General features: G+C 39.5%; 1 pseudogene; it reads left to right on the top strand.

Annotated features, from left to right (window-relative positions):
* LOC139368331 (protein unc-119 homolog A-like) overlaps positions 1-19,106 on the top strand; it is a 42,152-nt pseudogene extending 23,046 nt beyond the window's left edge.
* Positions 19,107-27,313: the final 8,207 nt, after the last annotated feature.

Raw genomic sequence — 27,313 nt, 5'->3', positions numbered from 1 at the left:
GACAGGACAATGACATACCTGCCGGCCAAAACCTCCCCTATCCCAGATGACACTGGGCCAATTGTGCGCCACCCCATTGGTCTCCAAGTCGCAGCCGGCTGTGACAGAGCCTGGAATTGAACCCAGGTTCTCTAGTGGCACAGTTAGTACTGTAATTCAGTGTCTTAGACCACAGCACCACTCAGGAGGCCAAGCAATATTTTAAACAAAAAATAAACTATCGTTAGTTTTATAACTGAAAATGTACAATTATTTGTGTAAGACTAGCATTGAAATACGACTCTGGCTTAAAAACAGAAGTCCAAACTCTCGCGGTACAGTAGTTGCATGGTAAGAAACGGAAACAAAAAAAAAACAGCTCAATCAAAACCATCTAACCAAAAGCAGAGCACTTTCGACATACCCACTCCTTTCTACACGCCCAGGACTTTCCTTTCGACACACACTCGCCCATACTTTGACCCCTTGACTTTTTCCACATGATGCTATATTAATCTTATTAAAAAATGAGAAACAATACCCCATAATGATAAAGTAAAAAAAGTTTTTTTTAAACATTTTCCGAAATACGTTATTTACATTTGTATTCAAACCATTTGCTATGACACACAAAATTGGACTCAGGTACATCCTGTTTCCATTGATCATCCTTGAGATGTTTCTACAACTTTATTGGAGTGCATCTGTTGTAAATTCAATTGATTGGACATGATTTGGAAAGGTACACACCTGTATATATAAGGTCCCACAGTTGACAGGTTAATTTGAGATTCTTCAAAGTAGCCACCCTTTGCCTTGATGACAGCTTTGTACACTCTTGGCATTCTCACAACCAGCATCATGAGGTTGTCACCTGGAATGTATTTCAACTAACAGGTGTGCCTTGTTAAATTGTGGAATGTATTTCCTTCTTAATGTGTTTGAGCCAATCAGTTGTGTTGTGACAAGGTACAGAAGATAGGCCTATTTGGTAAAAGACCAAGTCCATATGTGACCAAATGCCTTGATTCAGTCTTAAAAAAAATTGAGTAATTCTGCTTTGGAAGTTGATAAACTTGTAACCTCACTTTTTTTGGTACCTACTGGAGAGCTCTTCTTTGTCTACACCCATTCAGCATCGTTCACACCCTCTTAAGCTTTAGCCCCCACCCAAACTCTAACCATTTTACTCACCCTAGCAGAGATGGTTAGGCTGTTTTCATGTTATACAGAGCATTGGTGACTGTAACTGTGCTGCTTACAACAATTTATTACACTTTTTTGCCAACTTTTACTGACACCGGCCATGGATGTTGAGCGTTCGTAAATTCATCAGATATTCTGAGCTTTGGCACACTCAGATGAGTGCTCTGAAATCGGAGTAGATGGCCAGACTGAATTTACAAACCAACCCGAAATGGTTACTTGCACAGTGGAGTCTTTTGTTAAGACATTTAGCTAGCTAACTAGGTAAACAATGAAACGTAATCTCAACTCATGACGTTACTACCCTGCTTGAATCTGCAGGTAGCTAACCTACCAGGTTCAATGTCAGCTAGCTAACATTAGGTTATAACTAGCAATGCAAATGGCTCTGAGATACGAATAATAAGATCATACACGTAATGTTAGCTAGTGAGCCAGCCAATGTTCGCTAGCTAACAGTACAATAACTTGAAATTAAACCACTTTCAAAATTAGAAATGTGTAATGTCTGAAAATGGAGCTAGCTAATCTTACCTGTATTCATCATGGATGGACACGTCTCCTGTCACAGATGCTATGGTTGCACTTAGTTTGAAGATGTAATCTGGAGACAGGTGTTTTTGCTATCTCCTTAGCTATCATACTCTAATTCCACTGATTTCAAAACTTGATCCTCCAGAAAGTGGAGAGCAACACCTATGCAGTTTTACGACGCGATACATTAACACAAAAATAAGTGTTAGACAGGATTACCTACACATACTGACCAGCTCAAATAGTCAGAACCATGCAAAATAGTAGACAAATCCAAACTCCTCTCAGCATGTCCAGCCCACTCATTATCTCAGACAATCATGGCTAGTAGAAAGGTTCCTTTCTTTTTCTGTGGCTAAACCAACTAGGCTCATAATTTAACAATTATATTCGTATTTACAAATGACATACAAGTTTGTTGAGGCACATGAAAGATAACATGTTCGAGAAGGAATTTCTGCCAATTAACGCATTTTGATCAAAAAAAGTTTACGTTGAAACGGCTCTCCTGACAAACGCCTAGTTTCTTGAAATGGGCCACATATTATGGCATGAACAGCTCAAATAAGCAAAGAGAAATGACAGACCATCATTACTTTAAGACATGAAGGTCCGTCAATCCAGAAAATGTCAAGAACTTTGAAAGTTTCTTCAAGTGCATTCACAAAAATCATCAAGTGCTATGATGAAACTGGCTCTCATGAAGACCACCACAGGAAAGGAAGTTCATTAGAGTTACCAGCCTCAGAAATCAGCATTTATCTGCACCTCAGATTGCACATTAAAGAGTTCAAGAAACAGACACATCTCAACATCTACTGTTCAGAGGAGACTGTGTGAATCAGGCCTTCATCATAGAATTGCTGTAAAGAAACCACTACTAAAGGACACCAATGAAAATAAGAGACTTGCTTGGGCCAAAAGACATGAGCAATGGACATTAGAACGGTGGAGATCTGGTTTTTGGTCTGAGTTTGAGATTTTTGGTTCCAACTGCCGTGTCTTTGTAAGACGCAGAATAGGTGAATGATGATCTCCGCATGTGTGGCTCCCACCGTGAAGCATGGAGGAGGAGGGGTGATGGTGCTTTGCTGGTGACACTATCTGTGATATATTTAGAATTCAAGGCAACATAACCAGCATGGATACCACAGCATTCGCTCTTGTCTTGGTAAGCAACTTCACTGTATATTTGGCCATTGTATAATACAAACAGTATGCATGTATTGGAATATATCTATTCTGGTTTCCTTTTTACTCTGTCATGTAGGTTAGTATTGTGGAGTATCTAAAATGTTATTCTATCCTCAGTTTCCTCCTATCACAGCCATTAAACTCTGTTACTGTTTTAAAGTCACCATTGGCCTCAAGGTGAAATCTGAGTGGTTTCCTTCCTCTTTGCACCCTAACAGAGAAAGAAAGCATCTGTCGAAAGACACACACACAAAAACACTCACCAAATAAAACATCTAGAACAGACAAACATGCAAGCAAAAACAGGAAACTGACAAACCGCTACAATAAGTCCATGACGCCATAGTGCCCAAACACACTACCACAAACAATATCCCACAAAGCAGGTGGGAGATAGGACTTCCTAAATATGATCCCCAATTAGAGGCAATGATTACCAGCTGCCTCTTATTGGGAACCATACAAAACCACCAACATAGAAATACACATTCTAGAATGCCGCCTAGTCACACCCTAACCTAAACCACTATAGAGAATCCAAGGGCTCTCTATGGTCAGGGTGAGACACTTGTAAAATTCCAGATGATGATGTCATGGCTTTAGAATCTACTGATAGGCTAATTGACATCATTTCAGTCAATTGCGAGAGGTAGCCTAGTAGTTAGAGCATTGAACTAGGAAGCGAAAGGTTGCAAGATCAAATCCCCGAGCTGACAAGGTAAAAATCTATTTTTCTGCCACTGAACAAGGCAGTTAACCCACTGTTTCTAGGCCGTCAATGAAAATAAGAATTTGTTCTCAACTGACTTGCCTAGTTAAATAAATAAATAAAAATAGAGGTGTGGATGTATTTCAAGGCCTACCTTCAAACTCAGTGCCTCTTTGCTTGACATCATGGGAAAATCTAAAGAAATCAGTCAAGACCTCAGAAAAACATTGTAGAACTCCACAAGCCTGGTTCATCCTTGGGAGCAACATCCTAAAAATGCCTGAAGGTACCACGTTCATCTGTACAAACAATAGTATGCCAGTATAAACACCATGGGACCACGCAGCTGTCATACCGCTCAGGAAGGAGATGCTTTCTGTCTCCCAGAGATGAACGTACTTTAGTGTGAAAAGTGCATATCAGAACAATAGCAATGGACCTTGAGAAGATGGTGGAGGAAACAGTTACACAAGTATCTATATCCACAGGAAAATGATTCCTATATCGACATATCCTGAAAGGCAGCTCAGCAAGGAAGAAGCCACTGCTCTAAAACATAAAAAAGCCAGACCATAAAAAAGCCAGACTACGGTTTGCAACTGCACATGGGGACAAAGATTGTACTTTTTGGAGAAATGTCCCCTGGTCTGATGAGACAAAAATAGAACTGTTTGGCCATGGTGACCATCGTTATGTTTGGAGGGAAAAGTGGGAGGCTTGCAAGCCGAAGAACACCATCCCAACCGTGAAGCACGGGGGTGGCAGCATCATGTTGTGGGTGGGTGCTTTGCTGCAGGAGGGGCTAGTGCATTTCACAAAATAGATGGCTTCATGAGGCAGGATAATGATGTGGCTATATTGAAGCAACATCTCAAGACATCAGTCAGGAAGTTAAAGCTTAGTCGCAAAAGGGTCTTCCATATGGACAATGACAAGCCTACTTCCAAATGTGTGGCAAAATAGCTTAAGGACAACAAAATCAAGGTATTGGATTGGCCATCACAAAGCCCTGACCTCAATCCTATAGAAAATGTGTGGGGAGAACTGAAAAAGTGTGTGCTAGCAAGGAGGCCTACAAACCTTACTCAGTTACACCAGCTCTGTCAGGAGGAATGGCCCAAAATTCACCCAACTTATTGTGGGAAGCTTCTGGAAGGCTACATGAAACATTTGACCCAAGTTAAACAATTTATAGGCAACACTATCAAATACTAATTGAGTGTATGTAAACTTCTGACCCACTGGGAATATGATGAAAGAAATAAAAGCTGAAATAAATCATTCTCTACCATTATTCTGACATTTCACATTCTAAATATAAAGTGGTGATCCCAACTGACCTTAGACAGGGCATTTTTACGAGGATTAAATGTCAGGAATTGTGAAAAACTGAGTTTAAATGTATTTGGCAAAGGTGTATGTAATCTTCCGACTTCAACTGTATAGCCACCCTGCCCTGCCTTTCTAAAATCTTCGAATTCCAAGTTAACAAACAGATCACCGACCATTTTGAATCCCACCGTACCTTCTCCACTATGCAGTCTGGTTTCCGAGCTGGTCATGGGTGCACCTCTTTCATGCTCAACGTCCTAAACGATATCATAACCGCCATCGATAAAAGACACTACTGTGCAGCCGTATTCATCGACCTGGTCAAGGCTCTCGACTCAATCACCACATTCTTATCGGCAGACTCAATAGCCTTGGCTTCTCAAATGACTGCCTCACCTGGTTTACCAACTACTTCTCAGATAGAGTTAATTGTGTCAAATCGGAGGGCATGTTGTCTGGACCTCTGGCAGTCTCTATGGGGGTGCCACAGGGTTCAAACCTCAGGCCGACTCTCTTCTCTGTATACATCAATGATGTCGCTCTTGCTGCAGGGGATTCTCTGATCCACCTCTACGCAGACGACACCATTCTGTATACTTCTGGCTCTTCTTTGGACACTGTGCAAACTAACCTCCAGACGAGCGTCAATGCCATACAACACTCCTTCCGTGGCCTCCAACTGCTTTTAATTGCCAGTAAAAAGAACCAAATGCATGCTCTACAACCGATCGCTGCCCCCACCCTCCCGCCTGACTAGCATCACTACTTTGGACAGTTCTGACCTAGAATATGTGGACAACTACAAATACCTAGGTGTCTGGTTTGATTATAAACTCTCCTTCCAGGCTCACATTAAACATCTCCAATCCAAAATTAATCTAGAATTTACTTCCTATTTCACAACAAGCCTCCTTCAAAGCCTCCTTGTTGCCAAACATACCCTCGTAAAACTGACTATCCTATCGATCCTTGACTTCGGCGATGTCATTTCCAAAATAGCCCCCAATACTCTACTCAGCAAACTGGATGTAGTCTATCACAGTGCCATCCATTTTGTCACCAAAGCCCCATATACTACCCACCACTGCGACCTATATGCTCTCGTTGGCTGGCCCTCACTACATATTCGTCGCCAAACCCACTGGCTCCAGGTCATGTATAAGTCTTTGCTAGTTAAAGCCCTGCCTTATCTCATCTCACGGGTCACCATAGTAACACCCACCCGTAGCACGTGCTCCAGCAGGTATATTTCACTGGTCATCCCCAATGCCAACACTTCTTTTGGTTGCCTTTCCTTCCAGTTATCTGCTGCCAATGACTGGAACGAATTGCAAAAATCACTGAAGCTGGAGTCTTATTTCTCCCTCTCTAACTTTAAGCATCAGCTGTCAGAGCAGCTTACCGATCACAATACCTGTTCACAGCCAGTCTGTAAATAGCCCACCCAACTACCTCATCCCCATAGTATTACTTACCCTCTAGCTCTTTTGCACCCCAGTATCTCTACTTGCACATCATCATCTGCACATCTATCACTCCAGTGTGAATGCTAAATTGCAATTATATTGCCTCTATTGCCTGTTTATTGCCTACTCTTCTACATTTAACCACTGAACATTGATTTTTATTTTTTCTTCCCTTTGTATTGTGTTATTGATTGTACATTTGTTGTTGTTTTTGCCGCACTGCTTTGCTTTATCTGGGCCAGGTCGCAGTTGTAAATGAGAACTTGTTCTCAACTGGCCTACCTGGTTAACTAAAGGTGAACAAAAATAATTGATTTACCAGTTTATCAACTTTCAAAGCTAAATTACTTTCCCATTGTTCCTCAACTGTATTGTGTGATACAATTTTGTAGCTCTGAGTCTCTACTTTTATCCAATGTAAAAACACAATTTCAAATGTCGCTAGATAAGACTGATTTGAGCCGGTCGGTCACATTTCGGTCGAGTTAATACACAGTGTTAAATATGAAATTTGAAGGTCACTCTACTAAGGACATGGACGAATGACTCATTACTTAATAACTGTATATAATTTATAAAGCACTTTTCACAGTCCCCAAAATGGAACATTTTGTATTTAAAATAAATTGTTGTAATAGAATGAAAGTGTACCAGAACGTACTAGCCGATCAGGGTAACCAAATAAAAGCTACAGGATCCAAATCATACAGGGAATATGTGAAGGCGCCCTAGGTCACCTAACGTTAGCAAACGACATGTTTGGCAAAATTATATAACAATAGTGAAGCACAAAACAGCCTGAAAATAGCTAGTTGTTAACACTATCCCAAAACACACACTTGCGAGGCTGGCTATGTAGCAAGCAAACTTTTAGCTAACATAAGCTAAACCACACAGACTCAGTGGTCCCCCTTTTCATCAGTGATGTTACTTTATTAGCTAGCTAGGTAGGTAGCTAGCTAACTTTACAACATATCTCTTAGCTCAATTTCTGCTGGTCCTAGACAGGCACGGGACATCCTTCAACAGTTGGTGTAGCTGTTTTCTACAAATATGTTTTTTTTACCAAGGATTTTTCATGTTGTCATTTACAGAAGTCGTCAATGGCGAAATGCTCACTACAAACCCATATATCCAAAACACAAAGTCTGTGGATGGGAGTGTTGCATCTTTGCAGAACACTTAGCCAAAGCTTCAGTAAATCTGGGTCATCCAAAGGAAGTCTGTGAAAAGTTATCGGACTAGCTAGGTTTTATCATTGCATTGTCAGATGTTGGGATTACATATCGGTGAACCAATTTCCACAATAATCGGCAAAAATTACTACAGTCCCCTTGTTATTGCCTTGTGAGTGAGTGAATGACAACGTTATTAGTTAGCTACTTAGTACCTGTGCCGGTAGCATACCCCTTATTTACAAATTATCACTTGAGTTCAACTAAATGGATTATAACATTCGGTATAACACATTTTCATGTGTACAAGATCTAAAGTACTGGGTTACGATACTGAGAACTTTGTTGTTTGTAAAAGGACGTATTTGGGTGTTTTTGGAGCCCTGGAACTCCAGAATGAGGCTAAGGCAGTCAATTGCTGGTGGGGTAAGTTTCTCAAAAACAAGTGAGATTGTAAGAAAACTGTCTAACCTTCTATAACATGCCATTAACATCAAAAATACTGATTAATACAAATCATGGAATTCTCATTTAAGTACCTTACTGATTGATTGTTTTTAATTAAAATTGTGAAAAATAAAAATAGCTTTTTAGCCAAAAACTATTTCATTAGCAAGAATTTTGCTAGAACATTCTGTGAGTGGTGGGGAGGGGAAAACTGAAAACTAGCTGTTTTTGGCAGAAAGGCTTCTTATTGGTCTATTAACTAATTTACTGCCTGGTGTGACCAAAACTCAAACAGCTCTTACGCTAAAAGGGCATTATCATCCCTTTCACAGTATTATTCTAACCTCATAGTGTGGAAATGTATATTAAACACAGGAAAATTTTCATTTTTTACTGCACTGAGCCTTTAATTCGTAGACTTTCTGAAATTGGCCTGTGGCAGGCAGCCTGCAATTAGTTTGAAAACCACCTGACAGACAGGACACAATGTGTTTCTTCTGATGGTGTTAAATCACGTTTCCTAGATATTACCAAAGGTGTCCACCAAGGGTCGATTTTGGGCCCCGTACTTTTTATTATCGCTAACCAGGTTTCCATCCAACCTTTTTATGCAAGTATATTACATGTCGGAAACAAAATATGACAGGCCTGATGGAAACAGAAAATTTGTCAGTAAACTTTACGAATGTCGACAAAACAAAATACACTAGACATGGTGGGATCTTTTTGTGTCTGTAAAATTAATTATGCGAGAAATGTCAGTGGAAACGCTTTTATGCGCAAATATTGTTGTGTGCTCCTCCCACTACGACTCATCGGGAAAGCATGCAGTTTATTAGGCTACAGATAACATAAGTAATGATGAACTTCACAGTGTGGTGAAAGTGCAAGGTGATGAGCTTGATGGTCCTTTCCAATAAAGGAAATCTTATTCTGGTGACATGATAATCGATACTTAGCTACCATTTGACAAATACAAATAATCTTGCTCTTTTGTCCATAAAAATTCATAATAATTGTGCTTTCAAGACAACTGGGAACTCTGGGACAACTGGGGGGAAAAAATAGATCAAATCATAAAGTCAGAGATAATCAGGTTGGTAAGTCGAAGCTCGAGTTCCCCACCTGGAATTCCGAGTTGGATGACCGGTTAGAACAACTTTTCCCAGTTCCGAGTTGACTTGGAGATTTCCAAGTTCCAACTTCCCAGTTGTTTTGAACACAGCATAATCATCATGGGTACTCAACTCTTACCGTACGAGATTCAGAGACTGCTGGTTTTCTTTTCATAATTAATTGCACAGACTTGGTGTCCCAGGTCTAAATCAGTCCCTAATTTGAGGGGAACCCATGCGCAATTCAATATTAGAAAGGTGCATTGCTTGCTGTTTGAGAAAGGTGCATTACCTGCATTGCTTGCTGCATTTACCTGCACTGCATTGCTTGCTGTTTGTGGCTGGGTTTCTGTACAGCACTTTGAGATATCAGCTGATGTACGAATGGGTATATAAATACATTTAATTTGATGATTTTGATTTGATTTGTACATTTTTTGTGGACTCAGGATAAATATTTGGGTATCTGGATTGATGAAAAGTTATCTTTCAAAAAAGCATACTGATGAATAGGTTTTAAGAAGTTAAGAATTAAAATGGGCCTCCTTTATAGGAATATGGCATGCCTTTCGTTAAATAGCAGAAAACAAATAATTCAGTCAACATTCATTCCGGCTTCAGATTATGGCGATATGGTCTATATGAATGCAGCTGTCACTGTATTTAAGCCATTGGACACAGTTTATCATAATGCACTATCCTTTATTGCGGGTGCGGGTACACATCACTGAATTCTTTATCAGAAAGTAGGCTGGACCTCTCTTAAAACTCGCAGATCAATGCGCTGCTCTCTTTTTGTTTCTAAAATCCTTACTTCATTATTGAATGACAGACATTTGAGTCACCAGGCCCGATCACAGGCATGGCTAACTTTGGAGATCCCTTCGGTCTCCACAGAGTTAAGTTTAGGTTTTTTGCACCTGACTAGAGGAATGATCTCCAGAACTCTCTAAAGGTGGATGTTTTGGTGCCACTAGGGGCAGTTCAGATGGTTGAGGAATGTGTTTGTTTTTCATGATTAGATTACTTTAAGATTAAGTTACTTTTCTTACATTTCTTGTAAATATAGTTTTTCTTTACTTTGCTATTGTGAATTTATATGATTGTGTGCCGGGCTCCCTTGTAAAATAAGCTTTGGTCTCAATAGGATGTCCCTGTTTAAATAAGATGTAAATAAAGATAGAATATTGCTTTGGTAATCTCCTGCCTGTGTATTCCCAGTAACCTAACCTATTTACACTGTATGTGTGATCCTCAAGGTTATTGTTATGCACTCAGCATTGGCAACCATTTATTTAAAAACTTTACAGAAACAGAGGATCAGTAGATGAAGACTTCCTTTCTTCTATAAAGAAAGAAAATAAATAGTATATAATTGTGTTTATATTAACATCCTCTCTTTCTCTCCTTTTCCCTCCCTTAACACCCCCTCTCTTTCCCTCCCTCCCTCCCTCTCCCTCTATCAGACTACTTATGTGGGCCTGGTGAGAATGTGTACAGCATTGACTTCACCAGGTTCAAGATCAGAGATATGGAGACAGGCACAGTGCTGTTCGAAATCACCAAACCTCCTCATACAGGTGAGACACACACACACAGGGGTCTGATTGGCCTATTATGACGAGTGTTACCTTTGAGTGTTGTCTGTCTGTCTGTCTGTCTGTCTGTCTGTCTGTCTGTCTGTCTGTCTGTCTGTGCGTAGATAAAGCAGGAGATAAAAGCGTCATTGATACAAACGCCGGGAGGTTTGTCCGCTACCAGTTCACCCCCGCCTTCCTCCGGCTAAGACAAGTTGGCGCCACGTAAGTCTAACCCATTAACTCACAAAGAGGTCTGTAACCCTAATCCCCATTTTACACAGAAGTCTAACCCTAACCCTCAATGTACACAAAAGTCTAAACCTAACCCTCAATTTACACTGAAGTCTAACTCTAACTCTACAAAGAAGGACACATTTTAATCCCAAGGAAATTGCCTTTCCAACCCCACTCTTTCTGCCTTTATCTCACCATCCTTCCCCTCTCTCAGTGTTGAGTTCACCGTAGGAGACATGCCCATAGAGAACTTCCGGATGATTGAGAGGCACTACTTCAGAGAGAAGCTGCTCAAAAGCTTTGACTTTGAGTTTGGCTTCTGTATGCCCAGTAGCAAGAACACTTGCGAACACATCTATGAGTTCCCCCCTCTGTCTGAGGATATCAGTGAGTACACACACACACACACACACACACACACACACACACACACACACACACACACACACACACACACACACACACACACACACACACACACACACACACACACACACACACACACAGCAAGAGAGAGAGAGGCCTGGGAAATGTGCTGACGGACAATAGTTGTGTCCGAATACCCATACTTGGGTATTAATTATTATTATTAATTAAAAATTATGTTTAATAGTATGCAACATTTCCAAAATCGAGCATACTTTAAATGCCTGGATGTCATTAATTTCGGCTTTGACAACAGCTGATCAATTAGATATGGGGATGTGCTACCGAAATCAATGAATAGCAGGAAACAATGCAATTGCACATGACGTATTCTCAGTATGCGAAAATAGAATTATAGTTATAGTATGTACATTTTCAAAAATCGAGTATGGTATAAATGCCAGGATGTTATACTCATTTTGGATCTTCGTCTAGTAGAATTCGATGCACACTTTTCCACAATACATTGGAAGAGGTGGGCTGCGAGTGATAGGACATAGTTCTCTTCAAGTAGCCAAACAACAAAACTAGGCTACTTAATTGGGAAGAAGCCGAATAGCAAAGCTTCTGCATGGGTGTTCAAATGTAGGCTAAGTAGTTTTGTTCTCCTTAACATGATCACAAGTATTGCATCGTAGCCTACTTGAAAACAGAAGTCTATATATGTTTTGTTTTACCCAAAGTGGATTTCTGTTTTCTCATTGAAAAGTGTTTCTGGTTTTCTTCGTCAGAGCTTCAAATAGATTAAATTAAGATTGTTTTGGTCAGTGTTTACACACAATACCCCATAATGTCAAAGTAGTTTTTACATTTTTACAAATTAATTACAAAAGAAAAGCTGAAATGTCTTGAGTCAGTAAGTAAGTATTCAACCCCTTTGTTATAGCAAGCCTAAATAAGTTCAGGAGTAAAACTGTGCATAACAAGTCACGTAATAAGTTGCATGGACTCACTCTATGTGCAATAATAGTGTTTAACATGATTTTTGAATGACTACCTCATCTCTGTACCCCACACATACAATTATCTGTAAGGTCCCTCAGTCAAGCAGTTAATTTTAAGCACAGATTCAAGCACAAAGACCAGGGAGGTTTCCCAATGCCTCGCAAATAAGGGCACCTATTGGTAGATTTGTAAAAATGAACAAATCTGACATTGAAGTTATTAATTCCACTTTAGATGGTGTATCAATATACCCAGTCACTACAAAGATATAGGTGTCCTTCCTAACTAAGTTGCCGGAGAGGAAGGAAACCGCTCAGGGTTTCCACCATGATGTGGCTGTGATCCAATACAACACATTACTGAGTATCACTCTCTATGTTTTCAAGCATAGTGGTGGCTGCATCATGTTATAATGGGTATGTAATCGTTAAGGACTGGGGAGTTTTTCAGGATAAAAATTATCCTAGAGGAAACCTGGTTTAGTCTGCTTTTCACCACACTGGGAGATGAATTCACCTTTAAGCTGAACAGTAACCTAAAACACAAGGCCAAATCTACACTGGAGTTGCTTACTAAGAAGACAGTGAACGCTCCTGAGTGGCCGTCTTTTGACTTAAATCTTCTTGAAAATCTATGGCAAGACCTGAAAATGGTTGTCTAGCAATGATCAACAACCGATTTGACAGAGCTTGAAGAATTGTTTAAATAATAATGGGAAAATGTTGCACAATCCAGGTGTGGAAACTCTTAGAAATGTACCCAGAAAGACTCTGTAATCGCTGCCAAAGGTGCTTCTACAAACTATTGACTCAGGGGTGTGAAAATTCAGATGTTTGATTGCAAATGCAGAGGGAGTCGAAAAGAGAACACAGAAGGCTGTGTAATCTCCGAATTACATCTTCAAACTAAGGGCAACCATCCGTGACAGAGAGGGAGAAAGATCTGATGATTCTTATGGCATTGCACATGGTCAGTGTGAACCAGAGTGACTTGATACAAAGGGGCCAAGCAAGCTGTACAAACTAAACAGAAATGACACATGATGTTTTATTCAATGAAAGGGGTTGCAGTCTGGCGTGAATCATTCATCCATGTATACGGGTAAGAGTCTAGCTACATTTTCAGATATTAGAAGTTTCTCATTTTGTCAGAAAGTTGTTTTCGTTGCAAGTTAAAGCGTACTGTTAGCTAGCTAACATTGAACCTAGTTGGTTGGCTTTAGCTACCTGCAGATTCATACTACATAATGTCATGCATGGTGTATAGCTATGACAATTTGTTTCTATTGCTAATGTATGAGGATTATGGTTCATTGTTTAGCTAGCAAGCTAGTAGCATGTCTAAACAAAAGACTTCACCAGATGTGAACAATCAAGTTAACCAGGTGTACAGTCGTGGCCAAAAGTTTTGAGAATGACACAAATATTAATTTTCACAAAGTTTGCTGCTTCAGTGTCTTTAGATATTTTTGTCAGATGTTACTATGGAATACTGAAGTATAATTACAAGCATTTCATAAGTGTCAAAGGCTTTTATTGACAATTACATGACGTTGATGCAAAGAGTCAATATTTGCAGTGTTGACCCTTCTTTTTCAAGACCTCTGCAATCTGCCTTGGCATCCTGTCAATTAACTTCTGGGCCACATCCTGACTGATGGCAGCCCATTCTTGTATAATCAATGCTTGGAGTTTGTCAGAATTTGTGGGTTTTTGTTTGTCCACCCGCCTCTTGAGGATTGACCACAAGTTCTCAATGGGATTAAGGTCTGGGGAATTTCCTGGCCATGGACCCAAAAAATCAATGTTTTGTTCCCCGAACCACTTAGTTATCACTTTTTCCTTATGGCAAGGTGCTCCATCATGCTGGATGAGGCATTGTTCGTCACCAAACTGTTCCTGGATGGTTGGGAGAAGTTGCTCTCGGAGGATGTGTTGGTACCATTCTTTATTCCTGGCTGTGTTCTTAGTCAAAATTGTGAGTGAATCCACTTCTCACTGGCTGAGAAGCAACCCTACACATGAATGGTCTCAGGATGCTTTACTGTTGGCATGACACAGGACTGATGGTAGCGCTCACCTTGTCGTCTCCGGACAAGCTTTTTTCCGGATGCCCCAAACAATTGGAAAGGTGATTCATCAGAGAAAATTACTTTACCCCAGTCCTCAGCAATCCAATCCCTGTACCTTTTGCAGAATATCAGTCTGTCCCTGATGTTTTTCCTGGAGAGAAGTGGCTTCTTTGCTGCCCTTCTTGACACCAGGCCATCCTCCAAAAGTCTTCGCCTCACTGTGCGTGCAGATGCACTCACACCTGCCTGCTGCCATTCCTGAGCAAGCTCTGTACTGGTGGGGCCCCGATCCCAAACCTGAATCAACTTTCTTGCTGGACTTTCTTGGGCGCCCTGATGCCTTCTTCACAACAATTGAACCGCTCTCCTTGAAGTTCTTGATGATCCGATTAATGGTTGATTTAGGTGCAATCTTACTGGCAATAATATCCTTGCCTGGAAGCCCTTTTTGTGCAAAGCAATGATGATGGCACGTGTTTCCTTGCAGGTAACCATGGTTGACAGAGGAAGAAGAACGATTCCAAGCACCAACCTCCTTTTGAAGCTTCCAGTCTGTTATTCGAACTCAATCAGCATGACAGAGTGATCTCCAGCCTAGTCCTCGTCAACACTCACACCTGTGTTAACAAGAGAATCACTGACATGATGTCAGCTGGTCCTTTTGTGGCAGGGCTGAAATGCAGTGGAAATGTTGTTGGGGGATTTAGTTAATTTGCATTGGCAAAGAGGGACTTTGCAATTAATTGCAATTAATCTGAACACTCTTCATAACATTCTGGAGTATATGCAAATTGCCATCATACAAACTGAGGCAGCAGACCTTAGCTAGATGTGGCTGGTGGGTGGTTAAAGCATTTCTTTCACATGCCCCATCAATTGAGACAAGTGTGTCTGTGTTCACAAAAATGCATAAACAACATCAGGGGATGACTTTTGGTGTCTGGGAAAAATCTAAGAAACGTACGTTTTTGAGTGTAGTTGCCCTTAATTTAGTGTGCATGCCCTGCGCTGTTGTTTGGTTAGCTGTGCTTCTGTAGCTCAGTAAAGCGCACATCTGATGAGTTTGCAAATCAAGTGGCCACTTTTAATGATTGTAATATCGTTTATTTTGTAGTTGTTCACTTTTTAGAGTCGAATATGTTGGGGGAATTCTTTCTGAAGGCACTGTATAACTCTATTCCTATTCTATTCAGAGTTTAGAGAGAAAATCAAATTGGATATTAGCTATTATCCAAGCTATACTGACATATGGAGTTGTTTTAAGATTATTTAGCTATTTGTACCGGTAACCTTCAGATGAGAACACCATCGTGTTCATTAGAGTCCCCCCTTTTCACAGTGGGGTCCCATTAGTTTGTAGCCCAAACGGTTCGGACGCTACCAAACAGAAGTTGGCACTTTGAAGGTACTGACTTCAGACGAGTCTCCTGACACTCGTGGGGGCCGTAGAGCAAAACGTTGAACACCATTGTGTTTGTGAGAGTCTCCCCTTGTGTTCCACGCATTAGGGTGCTAGTGTCTGGGAATGAGATTAGGTGTAATGTGACTAACATGACTTCACTTTAGATCATGTGCTATCCTTCAGCACAACATGTCACCCATTATTAAGGACATTATTAAGGACATGTTTATATCATATTCGACATAGTGGGTTATGTCACATTTGACATGGGTGATTATGTCACACAGTTATGCCACATTTATGATACTAATACTTATTTTCCACCATAATTTGCAAATAAATTCATTAAAAGTCCTACATTGTGATTTTCTGGATTTTTTTTCTAATTTTGTCTGTCATAGTTGAAGTGTACCTATGATGAAAATTACAGGCCTCTCTCATCTTTTTAAGTGGGAGAACTTGCACAATTGGTGGCTGACTAAATACTTTTTTTGCCCCACTGTATTTTTACCCATCTACCAATAGGTGCCCATCTTTGTGAGGCATTGGAAAACCTCCTTGGTCTTTGTGGTTGAACCTGTCTTTTAAATTCACTGCCCGACTGAGGGACCTTATAGATAATTGTGTGGGGTACAGAGATGAGGTAGTCATTCAAAAAATCGCTTTAAACTCTATTATTGCACACAGAGTGAGTCCATGCAACTTATTACGTTACTTCTTAAGCACATTTTTCCTCCTGAACTTATTTAGGCTTGCCATAACAAAAGCGTTGAATACTTATTGACACAAGACATTTCAGCTTTTCATTTTTTATTATTTCGTAAGCATGTCTAATAACATAATTCCACTTGGACATTGAGGGTTACTGTGTGTCAGCCATTGGAACAAAATCTAACTTGAATCCATTTTAAATGCAGGCTGTAACACAACAAAACGTGGAAAAAGTAAAGGGGTGTGAATACTTTCTGAAGGCACTGTGTAACTCTATTCCTATTCTATTCAGAGTTTAGAGATCAAATCTAATTGGATATTAGCTATTATCCAGGCTGGTTAATGAGAAGTCTGTTAAATTTGAAAAAAAAAACACCCTCACTCGGCCCCGCCAGTCAGGATCCGCTAGTCCAATGTGGGCATGGCATACTGCATGCTTTTTATTGAACAGTATGTGCTATATAGTATGTAACGATTAGTAAAAATTATTCAGTTTAAGTATGTAGTACGCTAGTATGGGTATTCGGACACAGCCACAATGTTGTTATGTGGTGATTTTGATCTGTTTGGTAATTAAAAACCCAATAATGTTGTTGGTCCATCAGATCCGCGAACATTGGGTGAACAAAAACATGAACACCACACAAGGGTTACAGTTATTTTCAATTGCTAACATGCATTGGTCAAAACTGAAGACACATTGTTAAAACTCTTTGCACAGTCAGCGAAACAGAACTGTATGTGGAAAAACGGTTAATCATTTTTCATTGCTTTCACACAAAATACATTCAGTGACCACATTCTCCGAAATCCATGACCTCTTTTCTCATTCAAACTCCACCACCTACTAAACTATATATGCAGCACATGTTTTCAAATGCTAACACACTGTTTCCAAAACGGTTAAAAACACATTGAAAACAAAATGATGGCAAATGTTGTGCATTTCTGCAGTAACCAGATTGAAACATAGAAAATCTCAGAATAATATTTTATCGTTCCAAACACAGCTGATTGCAATTTCATCTGATAGCCTACCCAAGTCTTAGTCTTGTTACCAAACAGACAAAAGAGGACGGCTTCGGAATGATTTAGTTTGGAAACATGGATCAAGGAAGACAGGCAGGCGGTGGGGAAAGAAGAGTGGCAGGGAGAGGGAGAATGTGTGGATTACAAAACGAGAGGAAGACCAAGAGCGGTGGTCTCTGATGAGATAAGGGCCACAATTATTGACCATGTTGTAAACCATGGTCTCTCTTTGAGAGAGGCCGGTTTAAGGGTCCAGACAAATCTGCAGTGTTCAACAGTTGCATCTATAGTACGAATTTTCCGGCAAATAACTGGTGAGATGTGCATCCTTCAATGATAATTGAACTACATACTACAGTACAATACAGTATGTTCACATTTTTGTTCAGTATGTTCACCCCCGCTAAACATCAGTCTCAACATCAACAGTGAAGAGGTGACTCCAGAATGCTGGCCTTCTAGTCAGAGTTAAAAATTTTAAAAAGCCATATCTCAGACTGGCCAATAAAAATAAAATATTAAATGGGCAAAAGAACACAGACACTGGACAGAGGAACTCTGCCTCTTCACTGTTGACATTGAGACTGGTGTTTAGCGGGTTCTATTTAATGAAGCTGCAAGTTGAGGACTTGTTTCTCAAACTAGACACTCTCACGTATTTGTCCTCTCGTTCCGTTGTGCACCAGGGCTTCCCATTCCTCTTTCTATTCTGGTTAGAGCCATTTTGCACTGTTCTGTGAAGGGAGTAGTACACGGCGTTGTACCAGATCTTCAGTTTCTTGGCAATTTCTCACATGGAATAGCCTTCATTTCTCAGAACAAGAATAGACTGACGAGTTTCAGAAGAAAGTTCTTTGTTTCTAGCCATTTTGAGCCTGTAATTGAAGCCTCAGATACTCAACTAGTTATTTGAATGGACAATTTTTTTTATTTTCTTTCAAAATCAAGGACATTTCTAAGTAACCCCAAACTTTTGAACGGTAGTTTACTTTAGTTCAGTCAATATAGTGAAAAGGTGTTATTCTTATTCTAGAATGAAATACTGATGTATGTGAAAAATAATTCACACTTCAAGGAGAAAATCATTTACGTAATGCTCCCTGTTAGTGTTTTTTAGGTCAGTGTGTTATGAGTGACAATGTATGCTTTCTGAGTGAGAATTGTTACCGGTGTTATGGTCGAACAAGCTTATTTTGAGAAATGGACAGTATGAAGTGTTTTGGTGGTTTGAGTGAGTTTTGGAGGTGAGATTAATTGTTCGGCCAAGATGCGTGTTGTTAATGCAGACTGTGTGAACAGTTTTGAAAAAGTGGCTGCAGTATTGACCATTGCTTGTTAGCAATTTTAAAAAACTAATATATATAATGTGTTGTGTCTCTGTTGCTCCCTGCAGTGCGAGAGATGATCCTGCACCCATACAAGACACAGTCCGACAGTTTCTACTTTGTGGACAACAAGTTGGTGATGCACAACAAGGCAGACTACTCCTACAGTGGCGGCCCATAGAGGATGGAGGACCAACCAGGCTCTTGCAGACAGACAGACAGACAGACAGACAGACAGACAGACAGAAGGACCATGTTACTCAGTCTTAACAACCTACTGATCCCATGCTCTTATCCTCCCTCTCAGCCCTATGGAAAGCTACAGAAACACCACTGAACAGACCCAACTCGAACCCAGTTGCTGTGTGTGTATGTGTGTGTATGTGTGTGTGTGTGTGTGTGTGTGTGTGTGTGTGTGTGTGTGTGTGTGTGTGTGTGGCTTGTCTGGGAACACATGCACCAACACACACAAACACACACAAAGTGACAGAGGTAATAACACCAGCAAGTTTCTGTATAGGACCAGTAGAGGCTAGAGAAGAAACGTGTGTGTGTGTGTGTGTATATATAAAACGTCTCTGTATATTTATTCTGTGGGTGTGTGTATGACTTGTGTGTACAAGTCTGTATGTTTGTTATGACTGTGTGTGTGCGCGCATGCACGTATGTGTCTGTCAGTGTGTACAACATGTGAGTCTAAAACTTAAATGAGTTGACTGATTTTGAAAAGTGTTTTAGTTATACTCTTCGTCCATCACTATAACTCAGTTTTACTGCATAATATCATATGACTGGTAAATATACATAGATTTGACATCACATATCATGGTAAATATACATGTACATTTCACTTTATATTTTATGTTTATCAACAATAGGGAATTTTTATGGAACTTTATGGACAGAGGACTTTCCAAATACAGTTAAAACTAGTTCATTTGGTACAGTGCCTTCAGAAAATATTCACAACCCTTGACCTTTTCCACATTTTATTGTGTTACAGCCTAAATTTTAAATTAATTAAATTGAGATTTTGTGTCACACACAATACCCCATAATGTCAAAGTGGAATTATGTTGTTAGACATTTTTTACAAATGAATAACCCTTTTGTTATGGCAAGCCCAAATATGTTCAGGAGTAAAAAATGTAATAACAATAAGTTGCATGGACTCTTTGTGCAATAATGTTTAACATGATCCTTTAATGACTACCTCATCTCTGTACCCCACACATACAATTATCTGTAAGGTCCCTCAGTCGAGCAGTGAATTTCAACCACAAAGACCAGGGATGTTTTCCAATGCCTCGCAAATAAGGGCACCTATTGGTAGATAGATAAAAAATACAAAAAGCAGATGTTGAATATTCATTTCAGCATGGTGAAGTTATTAATTACACATCAGATGGTGTATTTTTTAACCTTTATTTACTAGGCAAGTCAGTTAAGAACAAATTCTTATTTTCAATGACAGCCTAGGAACAATGGGTAAACTGACTTGTTCAGGTGCTGAATGACAGATTATTTTTATTTTTTTACCTTGTCAGCTTGGTGATTTGAGCTTGCAACCTTTCAGTTGTTAGTCCAACACTCTAACCACTAGGCTACCTGCCATCCTGCCCCATGTATCAATACACCCAGCCACTACAAAGATACAGGCTTCCTTCCTAACTCAGTTGCCGGAGAGGATAGAAACTGCTGACCCGGGATTGCCCCATGAGGCCAATGGTGACTTTAAAAAAGTTACAGTTAATGGCTGTGATAGGAGAAAATGGAGGATGGATCAACAACATTGTAGTTACTCCACAATACTAACCTAATTGACAGAGTGAAAAGAAGGATGCCTGTACAGAATATAAATATTCCAAAATATGCATCTTGTTTGCAACAAGGCACTAAAGTAATTCTGCAAAAAATGTGGCAACTCAATTAACATTTTGTCTTGAATACAAAGCATTATGTTTGGGGCAAATTCAATACAACACATTACTGAGTACCACTCTTCATATTTTCAAGCATAGTGGTGGCTGTATCATGTTATGGGTATACTTGTAATCATTAAGGACTGGAGAGTTTTTCAGGGTTAAAAAGAACAGTCAAAATACTAGAGGAAAACCTGGTTCAGTTTGCTTTCCTCCAGACACTGGGAGATGAATTCACCTTTCAGGAGGACAACAACCTAAAACACAAGGCCAAATATACACTAGAGTTGCTTACCAAGACGACATTGAATGTTCCAGAGTGGCCTAGTTATATTTTTGACTTAAATCGACTTGAAAATCTATGGCAAGACTTGAAAATGGTTATGTATTAATGATCATCAACCAACTTGACAGACCTTGAAGAATTTGTGCAAATATTGTACAATCAAATCAAAATCAAATGTATTTATATAGCCCTTCGTACATCAGTTGATATCTCAAAGTGCTGTACAGAAACCCAGCCTAAAACCCCAAACAGCAAGCAATGCAGGTGTAGAAGCACAAGGTTTGTAGAGCTCTTGGAGACTTAACTAAAAAGATACAGCTGTAATCACTGCCAGGTGATTCTAACATGTATTGACTAAGTGGTGTGAATACTTATGTAAATTAGATAGTTCTGTTTTTCTTTTTCAATAAATTTGCTAACATTTCTAAAAACATGTTTTCCCTTTGTCATTATAGGGTATTGTGTGTAGATGGGTGAGAGAGAAAAATATTGAATCCATTTTGAATTCAGGCTGAAACTCAACAAAATGTGGAATAAGACAAGGGGTATGAAAACTTTCTGAAGTCACTATATAAGATAGCCAATAGATAGTGTATCCATTCAAAACAAAATTATTATATTTACCATACATACAGTACCAGCTAAAACTTTGGACACATCTACTCATTCCAGGGTTTTCCTATATTTTTCCTATTTTCTACATTGGTGAATATTAGCGAAGACATCAAAACTACTAAATAACACATATGTAGTAACTAAGTGTTAAACATATGTAGTAACTAAGTGTTAAACAAATCAAAATGCATTTTATATTTGAGATTGTTCAAAGTAGCCACCCTTTGTCTTGATGACAGCTTTGCATACATTTGGCATTCTCTCAACCAGCTTCATGAGGTAGTGACCTGGAATGCATTTAAATTAACAGGTGTGCATTGTTAAAAGTTAAAAGTTCATTGTTGGAATTTTGTATTATGTTGTGACAAAGTATGGGTGGTATACAGAAGATATCCCTATTTGGTAAAAGGCCAAGTCCATATTATGGAAAGAACAGCTCAAATAAGCAAAGAGAACTGACAGTCCATCATTACTTTAAGACATGAAGGTCAGTTAATGCGGAAAATAACTTTGAAAGTTTATTCAACTGCAGTCGCAAAAACAATCAAGTACTATGATGAAATTGGCTCTCATGAGGACCGACACAGAGGACAGAGGACAAGTTCATTAGAGATACCAGCCTCAGAAATTGCAGCCCAAATAAAAGCTTCACAGAGTTCAAGTAACAGACACATCTCAACATCAACTGTTCAGAGGAGACTGCGTGAATCAGGCCTTTATAGTCAAATTGCTGCCAAGAAACCACTACTAAAGGACACCAATAAGAAGAAGAGACTTGCTTGCGCCAAGAAACACGAGCAATGGACCGATGGAAATCTGACCTTTGGTCTGATGAATCCAAATTTGAGATTTTTGGTTCCAACCGCCATGTTTTTGTGAGACGCAGAGTAGGTGAACAGATTATCTCTGCATGTGTGGTTCCCACTGTGAAGCATGGAGGAGGAGGTGTGACGGTGTGGAGGTGCTATGCTGGTGACACTGCCTGTGATTTATTTAGAATTCAAGGCACACTTAACCAGCATGGCTACCACAGGATTATGCAGCGATACGCCATCCCATCTGGTTTGCACTATCATTTGTTTTTCAACACAACAATGACCCAACACACCTACAGGCTGTGTAAGGGCTATTTGACCAAGAATGAGAGAGATGGAGTGCTGCATCAGATGACCTGGCCTCCACAATCACCCGACCTCAAAACAAATGAGATGGTTTGGGATGAGTTGGACCGCAGAGTGAAGGAATAGACCCCAACAAGTGCTCAGCATATGTTGGACCTCCTTCACAACTGTTGGAAAAGCATTTCAGGTGAAGCTGGTTGAGAGAATGCCAAGAGTGTGCAAAGCTGTCATCAAGGCAAAGGGTGGCTACTCAATTTAGATTTGTTTAACACTTTTTTGGTTACTACATGATTCCATAAGTTCTTTTTCATAGTTTATGTGTTCACTATTAGTCTACAATGTAGAAAATAGTAAAAATAAAGAAAAACCCTTGAATGAGTAGGTGTGTCCAAACTTTTGACTGGTACTGTATATCAAGTATTTTGCACTGTTCCTTAGCAATCATTTAAAGCACAACACCTTAGTTTATCCATTGTCATCATGGGAGAAAAACTAACATTTTATAACGTTACTATACCAGCAGACCTGTCCAGTCAGTCTTTGTTTTCACACAACATTTGTGTTAGGTTCTGTAAATGTTACAACTGTGTTATTGTCAGCACTATGAAATTGGGGCTAGTTCAGGGCTTCGTGGTTTTTCTTTCAGATAATTTAGAAAATAATTTTGAGAATGTTCAGACGTTTCTTTGTTATGAAACGTATCGCAAAACGATTCATACGTAGCAAATATACTGGATACTTTTCTCCTTCTTTCTTTCTCTTTCATTCTTTGCACGTATCATTTGGGTTCCTCTTACTCTCTTGTTTGTCTTTCCCACATCTCTCCATTCCTCCTCTCTCTCTCTCTCTCTGCCTCTCCCTCCCTCTCACTCTCTCCCACTGTCCCGACACATCCATCTCGGTCTCTCACCTTTCCCTCCTCTCTTTCTATCAGAAACACATTCCAGTGAGTTAAGCAGCATACAGGTGTCATGTTCCCCAGTAAGATCAAATGGATGAACTGGAATGACCATGTTTGTCAAACAAGTTCAACAGATTTTGTGATTCATTCATGATTTAGAAAATGAACTGATAAATATGTAATGTTTTTGACCATTCTATTGCCAGTCTGGGTGAACCAAAAATAAATAAAGTTTTATGTGAATTTTTAAAATAAGAAATCACTTTTTTATTTGAAAAAAATATTACAGGTTTTGTGTGTGCGTGCGTGTCTGCATGTGCTTGTGTGTGCATGTGCACATGTGTTTATAGTGTATCTATATTTGTAGCTGATGCTGATGTTGAAAGTGAAAGTTATGTGCCCTGTCTGCACAGATTCTCTAGATACAGTACAGTACCTCTAGATACAGTAAAGAAATGTTATGTAAACATCTCTGAGCAAAGAGCAGAGTTTGCAGTGTTACTTGATTAAAAATAAACAAGCGCATGAATGGTATATTATATACAACATATTATTTTTTATTTTTTTGTTGACAGGGACAACCCAGCAAACCAAAATTGGTTCTGTGAAAGTTCGCAGAAAATAGTTCTCGTAACACAAAATCTGTTTGCCTGCAAGAACATTCCCAGAACGTTGCTCTCACGTTTTGTATTGGCAGTATGTGCTAAAAACATTACTTGTGTTATTACTTTACCTGGAAACCCAATGACAACATCTGTGGTGGCTATCACAACATTTTAGGGAATTTTAGGAGAATATTCCCAAGTATATTTAATTTAAACATTTTCTGAAAAACAACAACGTTTTGATATCAAAAACATTATCCTAATGTCACAACTAATGTTCTGGGACTGTTCCCAGTTTTCTGGGAATGCAAATCAATCAACATTTCTGTAAATGTGCCAGATTTAGACTTCTGGCTAGTTTTAAACTGTAGTCCCTGGGCAGATCGATATATGTGACCCATTTCAGGAAACCAGGCGTATGTCACGGGTCACTACTTCACAAGAGAGCTGTTAGAACGTAAACTTCTCGAACATGTCAACTTTAATGTTTATTTTATTTATTTATTTCACCTTTATTTAACCAGGTAGGCAAGTTGAGAACAAGTTCTCATTTACAATTGCGACCTGGCCAAGATAAAGCCCCTTAATGTACCTTAATATAAAACTTGTATGTCATCTGTAAATACAAATACATTTGTTAAATTACCAGTCTAGTTGCTTTAGCCACAGAAAAAGTCAGCAACCTTCCCGCTAGCCATGATCGGCTGAGATAATGGCTGGACATGCTGAGAGATGTATTTGGATTGGTCTGCCATATAGCATGCTTCTGTCTATTTGAGCTGGTCAGTATGTCTAGGTAATCCTGTCTAACACAGCTTTTTTAATGTATTTTTTATGTATCGCGTAGTAAAACTTTATAAGCTGTTAGGGTTCCTTCCTTACATCCTTGTCAATCATTGGTTCATTGGTGAAATTAGCATTATGACAATATATTTTATTAAATCATTCAAGAACCTTTATTAATGCAATTTCAGACAGAAGTTGACAACCAGGAACATAGCACGCCTGTTCCCGAGTAAGTTCTGCATCAAACAAAAAGTCTCCAGTTGTTTTGTTATACCCTCAGTCTATCCTGGTGATGTCACTACCTACGTCATTACCTTTTTACTCCTGAGTCCAAAACCCTATATAAACAATGGCTTTTAGTGTTATCTAAAACTTAGCAGTAAAGTTGATTTATTGTGGAATGTTTGACTAGTCTTATCTCCTCCACTCCCCTGCAGAGCTCCTTCTTCACAGTCATACATTCTCAGAGGGACCTTTTTTTTAAGAAAGAGAGAACTAAAAAACAATTGTGGAATACTAAACCTCTACAATTAATATCTATTGTCAATCTGGTTTTACAACCCCTCCCCTTTTATTAATAGTACATAAGAATAATCAATTATTCTAATACATCAAACATTTTGGTACAACCCTTTTCGTGAACCCCGACAAGCCTAATGTCAAGTTAAAGTGTACTGTTAGCTAGCTAATGGTAGCTTGCTGGCTCGCTAGCTAACATTACGTGTATGCTCTCCACTTTCTGGAGGACCGAGTTTTGAAATCAGTGGAGTATGACAATCGACAATCGAGTATGACAGCTAAGGAGATGGAGAAAACACCTGTCTCTGGATTACATCTTCAAACTAAGGGCAACCATGGCATCCGCGACAGGAGACACATCCATCCATGATGTATACGGGTAAGATAGTCTAGTTAGCTACATTTTCAGACATTAAATGTTTCTAATTTTGACAGAAAGTGGTTTCATTTCAAGTTAAAGTGTGCTGTTAGCTAGCTAACATTAGCTGGCTGGCTGGCTCGCTAGCTAACATTAGGTGTACTATCTTATTAATCGTATCTCAGAGCCATTTGCTTGACTAGTTATAGCCTAATGTTAGCTAGCTGACATTGAACCTGGTTGGTTAGCTAGCTGCAGATTCATGCAGGGTAGTATCGTCATGAGTTGAGAATATGGTTCGTGGTTTACCTAGCTAGCTAGCTAACGTTAGCTGGCTAGCTCGCTAGCTAACGTTACGTCTATGACCTTATTATTCGAATCTCAGAGTCATTTGCTTGACTAGTTATAGTCTAATGTTAGCTAGCTAATGTTGATCCTGGTTTGTTAGCTAGCTGCAGATTAATGCAGGGTAGTAACGTCATGAATTGGGATTATGGTTCATTTAACGTAAACTCACTCACTTTTGTACATCGCCTTGGTCCGTACAATTGACCTTATTTTAGCGCCCAAAAAACATAATACTTCCAGATCAATTGTAATATCAATAGCATTGTAAAGCACAATTTCTCCCCTTTCCAACTAAATCAATGACGAGCCCTTCATGATGCCCATCTCTGCATAATTCAAGAAGGCAATGAGCTTCGTCTGGTCTTTTTAAAAATGTTGAGTGGGGAGCGAAGGCTACATAGGGATCTTGAAAGGGGGACATATGGGGACATATGTTGTGTGAAGAACAACATGCCTATTTTCCACCATAATTTGCAAATAAATTCATAAAAAATCCTACAATGTGATTTTCTGGATTTTTTCTCTCTCATTTTTCTGTCATAGTTGAAGTGTACCTATGATGAAAATTACAGGCCTCTCTCATCTTTTTAAGTGGGTGAACTTGCACAATTGGTGGCTGACTAAATACTTTTTTGCCCCACTGTACATGTCTTAATAAAATACTCTCGTCTGAGTGTGCCAGAGCGCAGGATAACTGATGAATTTACAAACGCTCAACATCCATTGAATATGGGCGGTGTCAGTAAACGTCAGCAAAAAAGCGTAATTAAATTGTTGCCAGCAGCACAGTTACAGCACAGTCACCAACGCTCTGGATAACATGAAAACAACCTAACCAGCTCTGCTAGGGTGAGTAAAATGGTCAGAGTAAGGTTTTTTCTTATTATGTGTCTGGAAGTAGCTAGCAAGCTAGCCAATGTTAGCCAGTTAGCTTGGGTGCTTGACTGCCGTTGTGAGGTCAGAACGTTAGAA

This window comes from Oncorhynchus clarkii, chromosome 2, assembly GCF_045791955.1.
Source record: "Oncorhynchus clarkii lewisi isolate Uvic-CL-2024 chromosome 2, UVic_Ocla_1.0, whole genome shotgun sequence".
In the NCBI taxonomy this organism is placed as follows: Eukaryota; Metazoa; Chordata; class Actinopteri; order Salmoniformes; family Salmonidae; genus Oncorhynchus; species Oncorhynchus clarkii.
This window is presented reverse-complemented; position numbering and strand designations above follow the sequence as displayed.